Source organism: Rutidosis leptorrhynchoides, chromosome 1 (assembly GCF_046630445.1).
Source record: "Rutidosis leptorrhynchoides isolate AG116_Rl617_1_P2 chromosome 1, CSIRO_AGI_Rlap_v1, whole genome shotgun sequence".
NCBI classification, from domain to species: Eukaryota; Viridiplantae; Streptophyta; class Magnoliopsida; order Asterales; family Asteraceae; genus Rutidosis; species Rutidosis leptorrhynchoides.
Window position 1 is genome coordinate 676,364,305 of NC_092333.1, and position 20,968 is coordinate 676,385,272.

Consider the following 20,968-nt stretch of genomic DNA (forward strand, 5'->3'; position numbering starts at 1 on the left):
AAAGACAATAGCAAGGAGTTCTTTTTCAGTAGTTGTATAGTTTGTTTGTGCTCCTTGTAATGTCTTACTAGCATAATATATAGGTTGAAATCGTTTTTCAATCCTTTGTCCTAAAACGGCTCCCATTGCAAAATCACTTGCATCGCACATTAGTTCAAATGGTAGATTCCAATTTGGCGTTATCATGATCGGCGCATTAGTGAGTTTTTCTTTAAGAATATTAAAAGATTTGATACACTCATCTGAAAAGATGAATGGAGCATCCTTTTCTAGGAGTTTATTCATAGGAGTGGCAATTTTAGAAAAATCTTTTATAAAACGTCGGTAAAAACCGGCATGCCCTAGAAAACTCCTAACTCCTCTAACATTGGTGGGATGTGGAAGTTTAGCAATTACATCTACTTTAGCTCTATCCACTTCAATTCCTTCTTTTGAAATTTTATGTCCAAGAACGATGCCTTCTTTAACCATGAAATGGCATTTCTCCCAATTAAGTACTAGATTTGATTTTTCGCATCTAATTAGCATTCGTTCCAGATTAACTAGACATGATTTAAATGTATCACCGAAGACCGAAAAGTCATCCATGAATACTTCCATGCATTCTTCTATCATGTCGTGAAAAATCGCCATCATACACCTTTGAAAGGTTGCAGGGGCGTTACAAAGTCCAAATGGCATGCGTTTGTAAGCAAAAGTACCATAAGGGCACGTGAATGTGGTTTTCTCTTGATCTTCGGGTGCTATTGGAATTTGAAAATATCCGGAAAATCCATCTAGAAAACAATAGTAACTATTTCCGGCTAATCTTTCCAACATTTGATCTATGAAAGGTAAGGGAAAGTGATCTTTTCTGGTGGCGTCATTTAATTTTCTATAATCAATACATACACGCCATCCTGTTACAGTCCTAGTAAGAAAAAGCTCATTTTTCTCATTTGTAATGACAGTCATGCCACCCTTCTTAGGCACGCATTGAACTGGGCTTACCCATGGACTATCAGAAATTGGATATATCAAACCTGCATCTAGCAGTTTAATAATCTCTTTCTTAACTACATCTTGCATATTAGGATTTAGTCTTCATTGGCGTTGCACATACGTTTTATGACCTTCTTCCATAAGGATTTTATGTGTGCAATACGAAGGACTTATTCCTTTAATATCATGAATCTTCCATGCAATGGCTGGTTTATGAGCTTTCAACAAAGAAATGAGTTGAGATTTTTCATCATTTGTGAGAGAAGACGATATTATTACAGGTAATTCAGATTCACCATGTAAATAAGCGTATTCCAAATGGGTTGGAAGTGGCTTTAACTCTAATATCGGCGGTTCTTCTATCGATGATTTGTATCGATATCGGTCTTCCTCTTTTAACATTTGAAGTTCTTCTGTTGTTGGTTCATATCCATTATCCATAAGTGTAGCTAACATTTCAGCTTCATCAATTGGTTCATTACCTTCTCCTAAAGAACATTCTCCTGTTCCTTGTAATTCTGGAAATTCTTCTAATAATTCTGCATGTGCATCTATAGTTTGAATATAATAACATATATCATCTGCAGATTGTGGTTGTTGCATTGCTCTATCAACTGAAAAGGTAACACTCTCATCCTCTATACTTAGGGTCAGTTTCTTACCGAACACGTCTATCATTGCTTTAGCCGTGTTTAAGAATGGTCTTCCTAATATGAGAGGAACTTGAGAATCTTCTTCCATGTCCAGAACAACAAAATCTACTGGAAATACTAAAGTACCAACTTTAACTAGCATGTTCTCCATTATCCCTCTAGGATATTTTATTGATCTATCGGCTAGTTGTATGCTTATTCTGGTTGGTTTCAATTCTCCAAGGTCTAGTTTAGCGTATAGTGAATACGGCATTAGATTTATACTAGCACCTAAGTCTGCCAATGCTTCTATTGAACTAAGACTACCCAGAAAACATGGAATTGTGAAACTTCCTGGATCAGATAATTTTTCTGGTATCTTATTCAACAGCACTGCTGAGCAATTAGCATTCATAGTAACAGCCGAGAGTTCTTCCATTTTCTTTCTATTTGAGATTAGATCTTTCAAGAATTTAGCATATCTTGGCATTCCTGAAATCACATCAATGAAAGGAAGATTTACATTTATCTGTTTAAACATATCCAAGAATTTGGATTGCTCGGCTTCAAGTTTTTCTTTCTTCATTTTACTCGGGTAAGGAAGTGGTGGTTGGTATGGTTTAACATAAGGTTTATCCTTAACTGTGTTATCTTCATTATCCTTTTCAACTACCAGTTCTTTTTCCTTATCTTGATCAGGTTGTGGTTCTTGTGGAGTAGGAATAGTTTCATCAGAAGTTACAGGTATTTCAGGTGGTTTAAGTGTTGTACCACTTCTTGTGGTAATAGCTTTAGCTGTTTCATTCCGTGGGTTAGCATTTGTATCACTAGGTAGACTTCCCGGTTTTCTTTCACCTATTAACCTTGCTAGGTTACTTACTTCTTGTTCCAGATTTTGAATAGAAGCTTGTTGATTTCTAAATGCTTAAGCATTTTGTTCATTGGTTTGTTTTTGAGATGTGAAAAACTGCGTTTGAGACTCAACTAGCTTTGATATCATATCTTCTAAATTTGGCTTTTTCTCGTCGGTTTGTGTGGTTTAATCGGAAAAATAGGTCTTTGCTGATTGTAAGTATTGTTAGATACTTGTTGATTGCTAGGACCTTGTTGGTTGTTGTATGGAACATTTCGGTTATAATTTTAGTTTTGATTGTAAATCGGTCTTGGCGGTTGATAATTATTCTGATAATTATTTCCAGGCCTTTGGTTTATGTATGAAATATTCTCTCTTTGTTCCATTGTTAATTCAATACTGAGACAATCTTTTGTCAAATGTGGTCCTCCACACTGCTCACAACTAATTCGTATAGCATGAATATCTTTAGTCATCTTTTCCATTCGTCTCTCGAAAGCATCTATCTTTGCCGAAATGGAATCTAAGTCATGGCTAGAATCGGCTCTAGCTGCTTTAGATGATCTAACGATGTCTTTTTCTTGATGCCACTCATGTGAGTGGGAAGCAGTATTATCAATAATTTTGTAAGCATCAGTTTCGGTTTTCTTCATAATAGAACCACCAGCTGCTATATCTATGTCTTTTCTTGTAGTGATGTCGCATCCTTGGTAGAATATTTGTACTATTTGACAGGTGTCTAAACCATGTTGCGGACATCCTCTTAATAACTTTCCATACCTTGTCCACGCCTCATATAGAGTTTCATTTGGCTTCTGTGTGAACGTAACAATTTCTGCTTGAAGTCTTACGGCTTTAGATGCAGGAAAAAATTGTTTAAGAAATTTGTCAATTAAAACGTCCCATGTATCGATCGCCCCTTCAGGTAACGATTCCAACCAATCTTTGGCTTCTCCCTTTAAAGTCCAGGGAAATAACATGAGATATATCTGTTCATCCTCCACTTCTCGGATTTTAAATAGTGTGCAGATCCTATTAAAGGTACGTAGATGTTCATTTGGATCTTCCTTCGGCGCACCACTAAATTGGCATTGATTAGTCACCATGTGTAGAATTTGTCCTTTGATTTCATAATCTGGCGCATTAATGTCTGGATGAGTAATTGCGTGACCTTGGCCAGTGCGTTTAGCTCTCATTCGGTCTTTCATACTTAAAGGTTCCAGATTCTCCATAATTGAATTTGTTGAATCGGAATCACTAGATGATTCTGATTTAATGGTTCGTTCCTCAACAATCTCTGTTTGAATGATTGGTGGCTCCGGAGGAAAGTTTAGTGGTTCAGGATCTACGAACCGTTCCTGAATATTCTCCGGATTCTCAATTGTGAGGTCGGGTTCAAAAAATGGATTATCGGAAATTTGAACTGAAGTACTTGGTCGACTGGATGACGATTCTAAAGAAAAATCAACGGCGGTTATATTTGCTAAATGTCTTGATCTAGTTACAGGTGGTGAACGTACAAAAGGTGATGAACGTCTTGCTCGGTGCATTCACTGAATATCCTATTAGTTTTAAAAAGGAAAGAAAAATTATAATAAGTTATCCAATTAATAGACTTTTCTGATTTTGCCCACGTTTCGAATAGCCAAAAGATGCAGCAGAGGGGCAGGATTCGTTTGGTCTCTATAATTGAGGACTGTTTGGCTCCAATAACCCGGTCCACGTACAAATCCAACTATTACTACGAACCAGAAAATTTTGATGTCTATTAATTTAACCACTTAAAATAAATTTTCGTAATTTTAAGAAATTTAGATAAGAAGTAGAAAAAATTCTAAGTCCTAAAAACTAGAATGGCGAGAAATAAGAGAGAAAAAGAGTTCGTCGCAAAAGGTCGAAAAAGAAAAATGGTTGAAAAATAAAAGGTGACGGAAAAATAAAAGAAACTTATAAAAACTTAAAAATACTTGACTAACCTAACCTTATTACTACAACTAACTTAAAATTATAATCGCAAATTGAAATTACTAATTGGAATGATAATTGATACATAGTAAAAGGTGTCTAAAAATAAGAAAATAAGAAAGTAGCACGAAAAATGGCGTCGCAAAATTCTAAAGCACCTAATACTTAATTTAAGGAATAAGCACTTAAGGGATTTTACGGCAATCCTAAAAATTCTAGAAGTAAAAATAAAACTACGACAAAAAACTAGACTAAAAACTAAGTACGACCGAAGAAAATATAAAAATTACGCTAAAACGATTAAAAAGTATAAAATATAAAAGTTATAAAAAGTTAATAAAAATTATTAGTTTATTATAAAAATATTGTTTTTATATTTTATATAATAAAAGTATTAAGTTTATAAAATATAAAAAATAATTATAAGTAATAAAAATTAATTAAACTAAAACTTAAATATAATAATTAATAAAAACTAGGGTTTAGATAATATTAATTAAATAATACCCGTAATAAATGCGGAATTAGGGTAAGTTTGTGGCCTGTCTGGATTTTATAAAAAGGAACATATATTTCATAGCATTATCCCCCAAGAAAGACAGGATTTTAGTTGTAATTGTTCCATATTCAAGTAATATTCGTTTATATTTAATAAGTGCGAAGACAAAAGGCGAAAACGAAGAATTGAAGACGGAAAGGTCCAAAATGCTCAAATGTACAAGATACAATTAAAGTGGTTCAAATTATTTATGAAGGACGTCTAAAAATGACAAGAGTACAAGTTGCGGAACGCAAAGTACACGATATAAAATAATACGCGAAGACGTCCGAAAATCCGAAACCGGGACCCGAGCCAAGAAGAAACGCCCGACGCAACGGACCAAAAATATCTAGTCTACTATGCACAAGAATAAAATATAATATATAAATAATTATATTAATTATTTATATATTTATATTTATTTTATATTATGTCGGCAAAGCTATGTGACAAACGTATGTGAGCTGTCCAGCATAGCCATGCGACTCGCATGGATTTATGCCTATTTCCCATGCGAGTCGCATGAGGATCAGATTCAGCTCAGGTTCTATAAAAGGCCAGTTTTCTACTCGTTTTTAACACACCACACACCCATAACATAATAATAATAATACTCCATAAGATAATAAATAAATAAATATATATATATAGTATAGATTAGTGTTATATTAGATTAGTTCGGGTTATGTAAAGGTTATTTTACGGGTTTTTGAAGTCGAAATTCTGTCCGTGTAACACTACGCGATAAATACTCAATGTAAGTTATGTTCTCCTTTTTAAATTAATGTCTCGTAACTAAGTTATTATTATGCTTATTTAATCCGAAGTAATCATGATGTTGGGCTAATTAGTAAAATTGGGTAATTGGGCTTTGTACCATAATTGGGGTTTGGACAAAAGAACGACACTTGTGGAAATTAGACTATGGGCTATTAATGGGCTTTATATTTGTTTAACTAAATGATAGTTTGTTAATGTTAATATAAAGATTTACAATTGGGCGTCCCTATAAATTACCATATACACTCGATCGGACACGATGGGCGGGGTATTTATATGTACGAATAATCGTTCATTTAACCGGACACGGGAATGGATTAATAGCCACTAGAATAATTAAAACAGGGGTGAAATTACATTCAAGGGTAATTGGTGTAATTGTTAACAAAGTAGTAAAACCTTGGTTTACACGCAGTCGATAACCTGATGTATTCATTAAACAAAGTATTAAAACCTTGTTACAATTCGAATCCCCAATTAGTTGGAATATTTAACTTCGGGTATAAGAATAATTTGATGAGGACACTCGCATTTTATATTTATGACTGATGGACTGTTATGGACAAAAACCAGACGGACATATTAAATAATCCAGGACAAAGGACAATTAACCCATGGGCATAAAACTAAAATCAACACGTCAAACATCATGATTACGGAAGTTTAAATAAGCATAATTCTTTTATTTCATATTTAATTTCTTTTATTTCATATTTAATTGCACTTTTAATTTTCGCACTTTAATTTCTGTCATTTTAATTATCGTCATTTACTTTACTCTTTAAATTAAGTTTTTAGTTATTTTTAATATTTTGCATTAGCTTTTAATTGTGACTTTAAAATATAAAATCGACAAACCGGTCATTAAACGGTAAAACCCCCATTTTTATATTTATATTTATATATTGTTATATAAAAATAAGTGTTTCATAAGCCCGTCTCCCTGTGGAACGAACCGGACTTACTAAAAACTATACTACTCCGCGACTAGGTACACTGCCTATTGTGTTGTAGCAAGGTTTTGGTATATCCATTTTGTAAATATTTAATTAAAACTTGTTAAATTTTGTAGCATTCCGTATTAAAAATATAGTATATTTCGTAACCCCGTGCTACCACATCAAGTTTTTGGCGCCGCTGCCGGGGACTCGGCGAAACACTATATTTTTAATTTATATTTGAAAAAAAAAATAATAAAAAAAAAACGTAAAAAAAAAAAAAAAAAATTCTGTAAAAAAAAAACGTTTTTTTTATGAAAAAAAAATCGTTTTTTTTAAAAAAAAAAAAAAATTTAAAAAATTATATATTTTTAAGATTTTGTCTATAAAAAAATTATTTTAAGTTTTATTACCTTTAGTTTTTTTTAGACTATAGTCGCAACTTTTAGTATTAAGTTTATTTTTGCCGTAGTTATTTTTATTTTTTGATTTTTAGGCTTTGCCGTAAAATCCCTTAAGTGCTTATTCCTTAGACTAAGTATTAGGTGCTTTAGAATTTTGCGACGCCATTTTTCGTGCTATTTTCTTATTTTTATTTTTCGACGCCTATTTTTCTACCTTTTTATTTTTTCGACACTTTTCGACGCGCATTCTTTTTCTTTCTTATTTCTCGACGCTTTAGTTTTTAGGACTTAGAAATTTTCTCTATTTCTTATCTAATATCTCAAACAGAAAGAAAAATTATTTAAGTGGTTAAATTAATGGACGTTGACAATTTTCTGCTTCGTAGTAATAGTTGGATTTGTTAGTGGCTGAGTTGTGAGCTTCCGATTTAAAGGGTTCTGGCTCCCTGCTGCATCTTTTGGCTATTCGAAACGTGGGCAAAAGCAGAAAAGTCTATTAATTGGACAACTTATATAAGTTTTTCTATTTTTATAACTAATAGGATAATTAGTAAATGCACCACATTGTAGCTAAAATTTGGCCATCGCAATAAAATGGAAAATTTTGAAAACAAGGCTATGGAAACTCTTTTTGATATCCAAAATCAATTAAATCAATACTCTCAAACGAGTGTTGATGACAATTCGTTCGGTCAATCTTGGATCACGAATGACGAAACAATAACTGGTTGTGAAATCTGTGGAGATTATCACTCAACATGGGATTGTTATTATTACGTTCCTATGAAAAATTACGCACCCACGGAACCTGAATGGAATGATTATGAAGAATACAATTCAAATTGGGATTATTCCCAAGAATATATCCAAACTCAACAACCAGTAGACGAGGAAAATTACGTGTCTGAAAATTTATTAGACAATATGAAAATCAAACTCGAAGAACTCAATGCTCAAAATGAACAAATGAGAGAGTTTGTAAACCGGCAAGCTGAAACTCTATCAGACTACACACCTGTTGATCTGAGGAGTATTGTGCAAGAAAATCTCATATCATCGAATTTTGATGAATTCGAGAGCTCCGAAATCACCAACTATCCCGATGATACTTTTTATTCAGTCTTACCAATTTCACAACATATCGACACATTAGCCTCTACCGACGAAATCATCGATCCATCAATGGATAAAGAAGAAGTAAGGGTAACAAATTGGTACTCTTGGGAATACGATAACGTTGAAAATTTTACCCCCAAGGCCAAACCGAACTTCACCATTCCACAACCTTGCAACCCAATATTCTCAATAGACGAGTCATCCACCAGAAATAAACTACGAGCTGTAACAGATAATGACACCTCGAATTTCACCCAATTGGGTAATAGAGGTGAAAACTTTGACGTCGAGAATAAAAGGAAGGAAACGTTAGAAATTGTCCACCCTATAATATGTATGTCGGTGTATATCGATCCATTTGACCAAGAACCAGAAAAGAGACATATCCATTTACTAAAAGCTACACTTAAAAAAGAATTAAGTAGTGACAATCGGGCGAGTCTAAACTTTAAACCCATTGATATATTATACACCACCCGAGATGTAAATAACTGGCTCACTACTCTAATTCGTGGAACTTATTCTACCGACTTCACATGTCGTCAGCTAAGTGTGGGGAAGTTTAACCCCACTTAATGTTAAATTAGGGGTTCGGGTTAGTGCATAACTCGTTAATAAACATGCATGATAACTTAGGGTAAAATACGCATTTTCAAAAATTAGCAAACAGTTCAGAAAAGCAACCATTTTTGAAGAAAAACATGTGTGATAAAACAAGAAGGAATGAACGGTGAGGCGCGCCATCTATCATTCGACGAGCTTTGTATGTACAAACTAGGTAATCTTAATCACTTTTCTACACTAATCACCCTCATGAATTTATAATTATAGTCTGATTTCATGCAAATGAGGGCATTGCATGATCTTAAGTGTGGGGAAGGGTTATAAATTCTCTCGGGTTTATACTTGGTTTATTTGCCAAATTTTGGGAAAATTTGAAAAAAAAAATTTCAACTAAATGAAGTCAAAATCATGTTTATACATATTTATGAACGATGAAAACTAGGTGATAATACCGAAATTATCGTTACCTCGAAAAGGACATAAATTGAGAAACAACCAAAAACGCTTGAATTCATTTAAAATGGAATAAATGAGAATAAAAAGGCAAAGAAAGAAACTAAGTGTGGGGAGAATGTACCAAGTTATTCAATTAAAAACTATCTATCACATGTTTCTGTAAAGTTATTGCAGGTGTTTTTGTTTTGAACTAAATTAACTGTTTTACCCGATGAAAAAAAAGAATAGATGGATCTACACGATGAATCAATTCCATCATTAAAAGGAAGTAAAGTCTTCCGAAAAAGACACGCGCTTCTTGATTTAGGTCATGAAGTTGTCGTCCAGACCAGCTGTAGGTTGACGAAAAATCTAGAAAAGTCATCTCTAAAATTAGCTGGAAATCCACGGACCTCAGCATCAAACAGGGTCGCCAAGTGGTCAGATTTATCCTAACCATGAGAAGGATTTATCTCGTACAATGGGGGGCACCGTGCAAATTAGCTTGATAAGACTAATGAATCAGATCCCCAGAAAGGATAATCTCCTTTAAAGATCAAAAATCAGCTTTTAAGCCTGATATTACTCAATCCTTGAGATTGACCTTAAAGATTGAGAATTCAAACTCATGGAATTCGATGATATCTAAACTCGAGCTTGAACGAGAAAATATTTTGATAAAAATTACAAACCGATTTGTTTTCTGAAAACCCATTTTCAATGCGTTCATTACCATTGAACGTAAAATCCTAGGAATTCACCTGGAATTCATTAGGTCACCTGAACCAAATCGGGTGTCAACCGTAAGAACGGTGGTTGCATAGCATGGTCGAAGACAGGACCTTGTGCCAGACCGAAAAATCATAGGATGATCTTTACTATTGCTCCTACCAAGGATAGTTCTAGCATCCGACACGTTTTTAGACCATGAACAAATGCATGTCATTAGACATTGCCTTAACAGTTTCTTGTTCATCGCTTTCCTTTACAACCGGACGGTAGTTTACCGAAAGGTAATATACGGAACAAGTAAACTGGATGTGTGCTTTCCGATACCAGGATAGCAGTGGATTACACGAACCTAAAAGTTTTAAGCCAAAATATTGATCCACAAATATATTTTGCAACACCAAAGAATGGATTAAATCAGAAAACTTGTCTAGGATAAAATCTAGCTTGAATTTTCAAAAGATCAAATGTTTTCATAAAGATCCAATTTCCTTAAGGATCTACATTTTTATAAGTCATGTGGGACTGTAAACCGCCTTTCAAATGTGCACTTTGCTTTGGAAACCGAAAGTAAATCGGCTATTTGATTGTAAGTGTCGTTGACCTAAACCCAAGGCAACTGTGGATGACACACCCACCTTTAACCATGGTTCTATCATTACTATCATTGTTTATACCGCTCTATCAAAATCACTGATGTACAAAGTGTGAAGAATAAAGAAGTGATTCGTGTGATGTATTATGTTATTTCAAGACTGTATTGCTTGAGGACAAGCAACGCTCAAGTGTGGGGATATTGATAAGGCTAAAAAGGAACATATATTTCATAGCATTATCCCCCAAGAAAGACAGGATTTTAGTTGTAATTGTTCCATATTCAAGTAATATTCGTTTATATTTAATAAGTGCGAAGACAAAAGGCAAAAACGAAGAATTGAAGACGGAAAGGTCCAAAATGCTCAAATGTACAAGATACAATTAAAGTGGTTCAAATTATTTATGAAGGACGTCTAAAAATGACAAGAGTACAAGTTGCGGAACGCAAAGTACACGATATAAAATAATACGCGAAGACGTCCGAAAATCCGGAACCGGGACCCGAGCCAAGAAGAAACGCCCGACGCAACGGACCAAAAATATCTAGTCTACTATGCACAAGAATAAAATATAATATATAAATAATTATATTAATTATTTATATATTTATATTTATTTTATATTATGTCGGCAAAGCTATGTGACAAACGTATGTGAGCTGTCCAGCATAGCCATGCGACTCGCATGGATTTATGCCTATTTCCCATGCGAGTCGCATGAGGATCAGATTCAGCTCAGGTTCTATAAAAGGCCAGTTTTCTACTCGTTTTTAACACACCACACACCCATAACATAATAATAATAATACTTCATAAGATAATAAATAAATAAATATATATATAGTATAGATTAGTGTTATATTAGATTAGTTCGGGTTATGTAAAGGTTATTTTACGGGTTTTTGAAGTCGAAATTCTGTCCGTGTAACACTACGCGATAAATACTCAATGTAAGTTATGTTCTCCTTTTTAAATTAATGTCTCGTAACTAAGATATTATTATGCTTATTTAATCCGAAGTAATCATGATGTTGGGCTAATTACTAAAATTGGGTAATTGGGCTTTGTACCATAATTGGGGTTTGGACAAAAGAACGACACTTGTGGAAATTAGACTATGGGCTATTAATGGGCTTTATATTTGTTTAACTAAATGATAGTTTGTTAATGTTAATATAAAGATTTACAATTGGGCGTCCCTATAAATTACCATATACACTCGATCGGACACGATGGGCGGGGTATTTATATGTACGAATAATCGTTCATTTAACCGGACACGGGAATGGATTAATAGCCACTAGAATAATTAAAACAGGGGTGAAATTACATTCAAGGGTAATTGGTGTAATTGTTAACAAAGTAGTAAAACCTTGGTTTACACGCAGTCGATAACCTGGTGTATTCATTAAACAAAGTATTAAAACCTTGTTACAATTCGAATCCCCAATTAGTTGGAATATTTAACTTCGGGTATAAGAATAATTTGATGAGGACACTCGCATTTTATATTTATGACTGATGGACTGTTATGGACAAAAACCAGACGGACATATTAAATAATCCAGGACAAAGGACAATTAACCCATGGACATAAAACTAAAATCAACACGTCAAACATCATGATTACGGAAGTTTAAATAAGCATAATTCTTTTATTTCATATTTAATTTCTTTTATTTCATATTTAATTGCACTTTTAATTTTCGCACTTTAATTTCTGTCATTTTAATTATCGTCATTTACTTTACTCTTTAAATTAAGTTTTTAGTTATTTTTAATATTTTGCATTAGCTTTTATTTGTGACTTTAAAATATAAAATCGACAAACCGGTCATTAAACGGTAAAACCCCCATTTTTATATTTATATTTATATATTGTTATATAAAAATAAGTGTTTCATAAGCCCGTCTCCCTGTGGAATGAACCGGACTTACTAAAAACTATACTACTCCGCGACTAGGTACACTGCCTATTGTGTTGTAGCAAGGTTTTGGTATATCCATTTTGTAAATATTTAATTAAAACTTGTTAAATTTTGTAGCATTCCGTATTAAAAATATAGTATATTTCGTAACCCCGTGCTACCACATCAAGAAAGAAAGACAGGCCACAAACTTACCATCGTTTGTTCCCGGCAATGGAACCCAAAAATACTTGATGTTTTTGTGAGGTGTATATAAAATAGTTATTAATTTTAGCAGGAAACACTATTAAATACGATACAATTTTACACAAGATATTTATTTATTTATAGAATGGATATACTTAAACCTTGCTACAACACTTATAGGCAGTGTACCTAATCGTACAGTAGTGTAGTTTTTAGTAAGTCCGGTTCGTTCCACAGGGAAATCTTTAAACAAAGCTCAACGCTATATTAGTTTACTTTTATTAAAAATACAAATATATATATAAGTAATATTATTATTATAAAGGGGGGTTTTTACCGTTTAATGACCGGTTTGTCGATTTTAAGACTTTAGTCGCAGTTAAAACCTAATGTAAAATATAAAATAAATACAAGACTTAAATTAAAGCGTAAAGTAAATAACGATAATGAAATTGCGAATAATAAAAGTGCGATAAAATAAAATTGCGATAATTAAAAAGTACGATAATTAAAAGTGCGATTAAATAACAATAAATAAAAGTGCGATAATTAGAAGTGCAATTAAATATAAAATAAAGGAAATTAAATATGAAATAAAAGAATTATGCTTATTTAAACTTCCGTAATCATGATGTTTGACGTGTTGATTTTAGTTTTATGCCCATGGGTTAATTGTCCTTTGTCCTGGATTATTTAATATGTCCGTCTGGTTTTTGTCCATAACAGTCCATCAGTCATAAATATAAAGTGCGAGTGTCCTCATCAAATTATTCTTATACCCGAAGTTAAATATTCCAACTAATTGGGGATTCGAATTGTAACAAGGTTTTAATACTTTGTTTAATGAATACACCAGGTTATCGACTGCGTGTAAACCAAGGTTTTACTACTTTGTTAACAATTACACCAATTACCCTTGAATGTAATTTCACCCCTGTTTTAATTATTCTAGTGGCTATTAATCCATTCCCGTGTCCGGTTAAATGAACGATTATTCGTACATATAAATACCCCGCCCATCGTGTCCGATCGAGTGTATATGGTAATTTATAGGGACGCCCAATTGTAAATCTTTATATTAACATTAACAAACTTTCATTTAGTTAAACAAATATAAAGCCCATTAATAGCCCATAGTCTAATTTCCACAAGTGTCGTTCTTTTATCCAAACCCCAATTATGGTACAAAGCCCAATTACCCAATTTTAGTAATTAGCCCAACATCATGATTACTTCGTTTTAAATAAGCATAATAATAACTTAGCTACGAGACATTAATATAAAAAGGTTGAACATAACTTACAATGATTAAAAATAGCGTAGCGTTACACGGACAGAATTTCGACTTACACCCTTACAACATTCGCTAACATACCCTTATTATTAGAATTATAATTAAAATTAAAATTAAAATATAAATTATATATATATATTTTTCGTATATATGAGAGAAGAGAGATTATAGATATTTTGGTGTCAAGAAAACGGATGCCAGAAGTCGCTTTAAATAGAATGTGGCCTGGAAAAGGGGGTCATGCGACTCGCATGAGTTTCCCCTTCCAGCCATGCGAGTCGCATGGCAAGAGATTCCAGCTCATGATCTTTTGTCTGATTGCTTGCCGACATAATAAATAAATAATATAAATATATAAATAATTTTAATAATTATTTATATATTATATTATATTTATATGCATAGTTGAGTAGATATTTTTGGTCCGTTGCGTCGGGCGTTTCTTCTAGGCTCAGGTCCCGGTTCCGGATTTTCGGACGTCCTCGCGTATTATTTTAAATCGCGTACTTTGCGTCTTGTAACTTGTACTCTTGTCATTTTGAGACGTTCCTCATCAATATTTTGAACCTTTTTAATTGTATCTTGTACTTTTTAGCTCTTTGGACCTTTTTGTCTTCAATTTGTCGAATCTGCCTTTTATCTTCTCTTTTTAAAATTTAAACGAATATCGCTTGTAAATCGAACAATACCAACTAAAATCTTGTCTTTCTTGGGGAATAATGCTATAAAATATGTGTTCATTTTTGGCATTATCAATATTCCCACACTTAAGCGTTGCTTGTCCTCAAGCAATATAGTCTTGAAACACTTGAGTCACTTCTTTATTCTTCACACTTTGTACATTAGTGACTTCAATACGGCGGTATAAACAATGATAGTAACGATGTGGTTAAAGGTGGGTGTGTCTTTTTATGGTTGCCTCGGGTTTAGGTCAACGACACTGGCAATCAAATAGCCGATTTACTTTCGGTTTCCAAAGCAAAGTGCACATTTGAAAGGCGGTTTACAGTCCCACATGACTATAAAAATTTAGATCCTTTAGGAAATTGGATCTTTATGAAAACATTTGATCTTTTGAAAATTCAAGCTAGATTTTACCCTAGACAAGTTTTCTGATTTGATCCATCATCGGTGTTGCAAAATATATTTGTGGATCAATATTTTGGCTGAAAACTTTTAGGCTCGTGTAATCCACTGCTATCCCGGTATCGAATAGCACACATCCAGTTTACTTGTTCCGTATATTACCTTTCGGTAAACTACCGTCCGGTTGTAAAGGAAAGCGATGAACAAGAAACTGTTAAGGCAATGTCTTGTGACATGCAGATGATTATGGTCTTTTTAAACGTGTCGGATGCTAGAACTATCCTTGGTAGGAGCGATAGTAAAGATCATCCTATGATTTTTCGGTCTGGCACAAGGTCCTGTCTCCGACCATGCTATGCAACCACCGTTCTTACGGTTGACACCCGATTTGGTTCAGGTGACCTAATGAATTCCAGGTGAATTCCTAGGATTTTACGTTCAATGGTAATGAACGCATTGAAAATGGGTTTTCAGAAAACAAATCGGTTTGTATTTTTGATCAAAATATTTTCTCGTTCAAGCTCGAGTTTAGATATCATCGAATTCCATGAGTTTGAATTCTCAATCTTTAAGGTCAATCTCAAGGATTGAGTAATATCAGTCTTAAAAGCTGATTTTTTAATCTTTAAGGAGATTATCCTTTTCTGGGGATCTGATTCATTAGTCTTATCAAGCTAATTTGCACGGTGCCTCCCCATTGTACGAGATAAATCCTTCTCATGGTTAGGATAAATCTGACCACTTGGCGACCCTGTTTAATGCTGAGGTCCGTGGATTTCCTGCTGATTTTAGTGATGACTTTTCTAGATTTTTCGTCAACCTACAGCTGGTCTGGATGACAACTTCATGACCTAAATCAAGAAGCGCGTGTCTTTTTCGGAAGACTTTACTTCCTTTTAATGATGGAATTGATTCATCGTGTAGATCCATCTCTTCTTTTCTTTTATTGGGTAAAACAGTTTAGTTTAGTCCAAAGCAAAAGTATTTTCAGTTATTTGTTACAGATATATGTGACATATGTTTAAAATAACTTGGTAAATTTTACCACACTTGGCTTTTATTTTCCTTTTTATCGTCCTCTATTCCATTTTAAATGAATTTTAACATTTTAGTTTGTTTCTCAATTTATGTCCTTTCCGAGGTAACAATAATTTCGGTGTTAAAACCTAGTTTTATCGTTCATAAATATGTATAAACATGATTTGAATTCATTTAATTGAAAATTTTGAAAAATTTTACTAGAATTGGGTAGTTAGTATATAAGACTAGGGCTGTTCCTTGTTATCGGAGAGCACTAGATTCTAACACAACTACTGCGTTACTAGCATTTTTAATGGTAACCAAGTGTTTAAATCAAAAAAAATTTTTTTTTTTTTTTTTTTAAAAATCCGAAAGAATTTAACCCCTTCCCACACTTAAGATCTTGCAATGCCCTAATTTGCAAGAAATCAGAAACAATTTAAATTATTGAGGGTTATTAGCGTAGAAAAATGATTAAATTTTACCAAAGTTTCAAACATATTGTCGTTTGATTGTTGAATGATAAATGGTGCACGTCATTTGTTCATTCCGTCTTGTTGTTATTTCACATATATTTTGCATCTTTGTCGTCAAAATTACTTGCTTTTGCTGAACTTAATGCCAGTCTTTGAAAACGCGTTGTTTTACCCTGTTTTGTGCATATCATAAAATACATACAATACAAACATAATTATACATGCAATTTGAAATGGAACTTTGGTATCCCACTTTCAAACTATAAGAACGAAATATTAGTACACAATAATAATAAAAATATCAAACATTACATAAATGTAATAAAGTGATAAGTGTTTAACAAAATAAAAATAAAATTACCAACATATCTCTACTCATCAGGAGGTGGGTTAGGAGGAAAATTAGGATATGGATCCCAATTCATGTTCGGCTCAGGGTTCCATGGCTGGTGATAGGTGAACTGGTATGCTGCGTCATAATCATATAAATCATAGGGTGGTCTCATTTCTGGCTGATGTGCAGGATAGTATGTGGGTCGGGTCGGATAATACATCTCGCCAGGCTGCAACTGGCTTATAATTTGGCGCTGATGATAATCCCATCGGCCATGCTCTCGTTGCCGGGAATGCTCGTAGTCATTCCGACGTTGCCATGCCTCGTACTGCATATGCCTATCATAGTTCGTCATGTATTCATCCTCCATACGAACGCCTAAATCAAGAGCAGTCTCCCGAACAACTCCTATAATGTTGTTCGCCTCTTCCATTTCGTCATCCGAACCTCTTTCTACCTGTCGCTGAGGTCCCTCGTATCGATATACCCGACCACGTCTCATCAATAATACCCTTGCACCGTGATAAAGGTTTGAACTTATAGTTTCACCTTCGTCCTCTATTTCGTTCATTGAACCCCCTTGGTGCTTATCCACACCTAAATACTCTCCAATGAGAGTAATGAAAATACCACCACCTATAATACTCCCCGATTTCATCCCCGAAACTACATTAGCGAGATAATAACCAACACAATAGGGAATGTTAACGAAACTCCTCGGGTCTCTAATACACTTGAGGTAGAACAAATCGTTTACGGTCAATTTCTCCTTATTCTTACCCCTTTGTGTAATTGTGTTTGCTAAGAATCTATGAATCACCCGGAGTTCAGCTCTATCTATATCTAAGTATGTATGATTTCCACTGGCGTGAAATTCATTAAAGTGGGACATACGCCTCCAGACGGCGTTAATATCAAATTCCCTATCTACCCTTTCTCCTTGGGCAATCAGGCTATTACAGTCGGGGCTCAAAAGTTCAGCAGGGGTGTAAATCTGTAAGGCCCTGGCTAAATCTATCATGGACATTCTGTACATGCGTCCACCTAACAGAAATCTAATAAAGCTTCTATCATCTATCCTCCTAACATCACTGTTTAACTTAATAGTACTAAGTAATTCTATACACCATTCCCTATATATGGTTCTACGAATGGAAAATAGGCGCATCCAATCGTTAAACTGAGAATTACCATACCTTTGCACCAATAATTCCCGAATCGGTTCGGCAAGGTCAACTGTTTCCAAAGGTACCCAGTCAATTGCCCTTGGCATTTCAACAACCTTAAAGTAGAGAATGTGCATGTTCTTTTGATAATCTGGATACTCTATCCAACATCGATCAAATCTCAGATTTGGGTGTAACTGATCTTCATTAATGTCTAAGCTCAGAATCATTTGATGTGGAGCGAATTGACGAAACTGATTCATGAATAATTGATCTTGATCGTGATATGGAATATGTTGATCCTCATGTTGTTCTTCTTCTTCTTGTTGCATATGTTGTTCTTGTTCATGAAACATTTCCGGTTCGGGCTCTGGTTGCCTGGACGATGATGCACCGTCCGTATTTGTAAATCTCTGCAAAACACATTAAACACAATAATTTGTGCATCCAAATATGCATTAGTGTTAGCAAAATAACAACTTGAAACAATTATGATGACATGTTCAATTTATAACACATTTTATACACATTTTCTTAACAATAACAATTCTACACTTTTACATACGAAAATGTATACAATGTTTTATCACATTTAAACTCTTAAACATGTCAACAATAATCATTATAGCAATTAAACACTTGTTACATGGCATTCATATCAAACTAGTGTTCATTTTCATATTTTGTCAAGTCTACATTTTTTCAAATAAGTACATATGAAAATGTTCATCAAGTTTTTAAATATTCATCTCAAATTATATGCCAAACTAATCACTAATAGCAATTAAACAAGTTTCAAATGGCCTTTATATCAATTCATCATAGTTAATGAATTTTTAGACTTAAAAAGTCCACTTTAATTCTCAAAAACATGTTTAGGCTCAAAGTTTGGATCAATTAACTACCTAAACATGTTACACTACTTAATTTAGCAACAATTCATGACAAAAATCGGCCATAACCTGTTTATTTCAAAAAGCCCCAAATTACTCAAAAACACAAACCCTAGATTCCTAAAAATTTGAAGTTTTTAGCTTCAATTCATGTTAAATAGCTTCAATCTAGGATATACATGCATAATATAACAACAATTTAGCTCTAATTACACCTAAATTTAACAAAATCAAAATATAAAATTTCTAGCTCAAGAACACAAAAATTCGAATTTAAAGAGATTAGGGGTGAAATCTTTACCATGTGCCTGAAGGGGTTGAGACTACTGAATCTAGGCATGATTGTTGTGAAGTTTTGCAAGAAATTTGGTGAAAAATGATGAATTTTTGAGAGGGTTTTGGAGATGGTTCGCGTATGTGTGTGTGTAATGTGAGATAGAACAGATCGAATGGAAACTTGTACCTGGCCAGATTTTATTAACCATGCGAGTCGCATGATTTAAGCCTTTCCCCCATGCGAGTCGCATGGGGGCCAATTCCAGGTATTTTTTTTTTTTTTTTTTTATTAAAACCTTAAACTTTTAAAACATAAAATTTAATAAAATTTTAAAAATTTTGTTTCTTTTTAAGACGAGGTCGTTTCGGGATGATGCCCTAGTCCGTCCTTCGACAAAATTTTAAAATTTGTCAATTTCAAGCAATTGTTTTAAAAGCTTAGATTTTTGGATTTTTTAATTTTTTTTGGCATACTTTAAATCAATAAGATTAAAAATAATGATAATAAAAGTTCTCGTCCCTCCTTCGGGTAAAGCAATTTCGGTTCAAAGACCTAGTCTTCAACTTACGACGAATTTTAAAAATCATATTTTTAACTTAATGAGATAAAGTAAATTTTTGTTTTTAAATTCACACAACTTAAATATAAAATTCAAAATTTATATTAAAAATTCACACCAAACTTAAAATTTGAAATGCATAAAATTAAGAATTTATATTTTAAAAATTAAAAATTCACACCAAACTTAATTTAAAAATTTATAAATTCATATCAAACTTATATTAATTTTTCAAATATTTACAATTTTAAATATATTGTTTTTACAAAGTTTACAATATTAATTTAAGATTTAAATATTAATTTTAAAAATATGATAAAAATAAAATTAAAAATCTTTTTGTCTTTTTATCCCACTTTAATCAATCAAATATTATCAAAAATATGCGCCCCTCTTTTCGGTAAAGTAATTTCGGTTCCAAGACCTAATTTAACTCATGACGAATTTTTGAAATATTTTGGGTTGATTGATTAAAGATATTTATACCTTAAGAATAAACGTTAAATTTCGCAGTGATGTAATAAATTTTTGAATGATATCAATAATTTCGGTCGTCAAACCTAATTTTATTCAATACCAATTTAATACTTTTTAGCGAACAAATTAGCGTTTATTATCAAAAGGTTAAAAATAAAAATAAAAACTGTACAGACATACCTGTGAAATACATTTCTTAGTTATATGATCTATCCCATTCATAAGATAGTCGGTTTAATTGGTTTTCCATGGCTACACAGGCGTAACCTCGAGCATTCAGTGTCTTTTCTTCTAAACATATGAACGGTCCGTCTCTGCATAAAGTAACAAATTCGGTATTTGAATAGGTTTGATTATTTGAACATTTACCTCCATGTGACCATTTTTCGCATTTGTGACATCTTTCTAGGTGTCGTGCTCTTCTTTTCGCTGCGGATTTTGATTTTCCTTTACCAAATTGTAACTTATTATCTTCGCATCTGGATTCTTTTCTAACTCCGTCCATTCTTTCTCTGATTACTGATACTATTTCACTCGGTAGTATGTCATTATTTCTTTTAGTGATCAAAGCGTGTAGCATTAGACCATGGTTTAGTTCACAGGCAGTCTTCATTTTGTAAAAACCTAAAAAAAATAAAAATTCAGAATGGGGGGAGAAGACTAGTTCTTTAGGGTCTGCTAGGGAAAGACCATTCGGGTTCCATTTTCGAGAACTACACGAAAACAGACAATCTAACT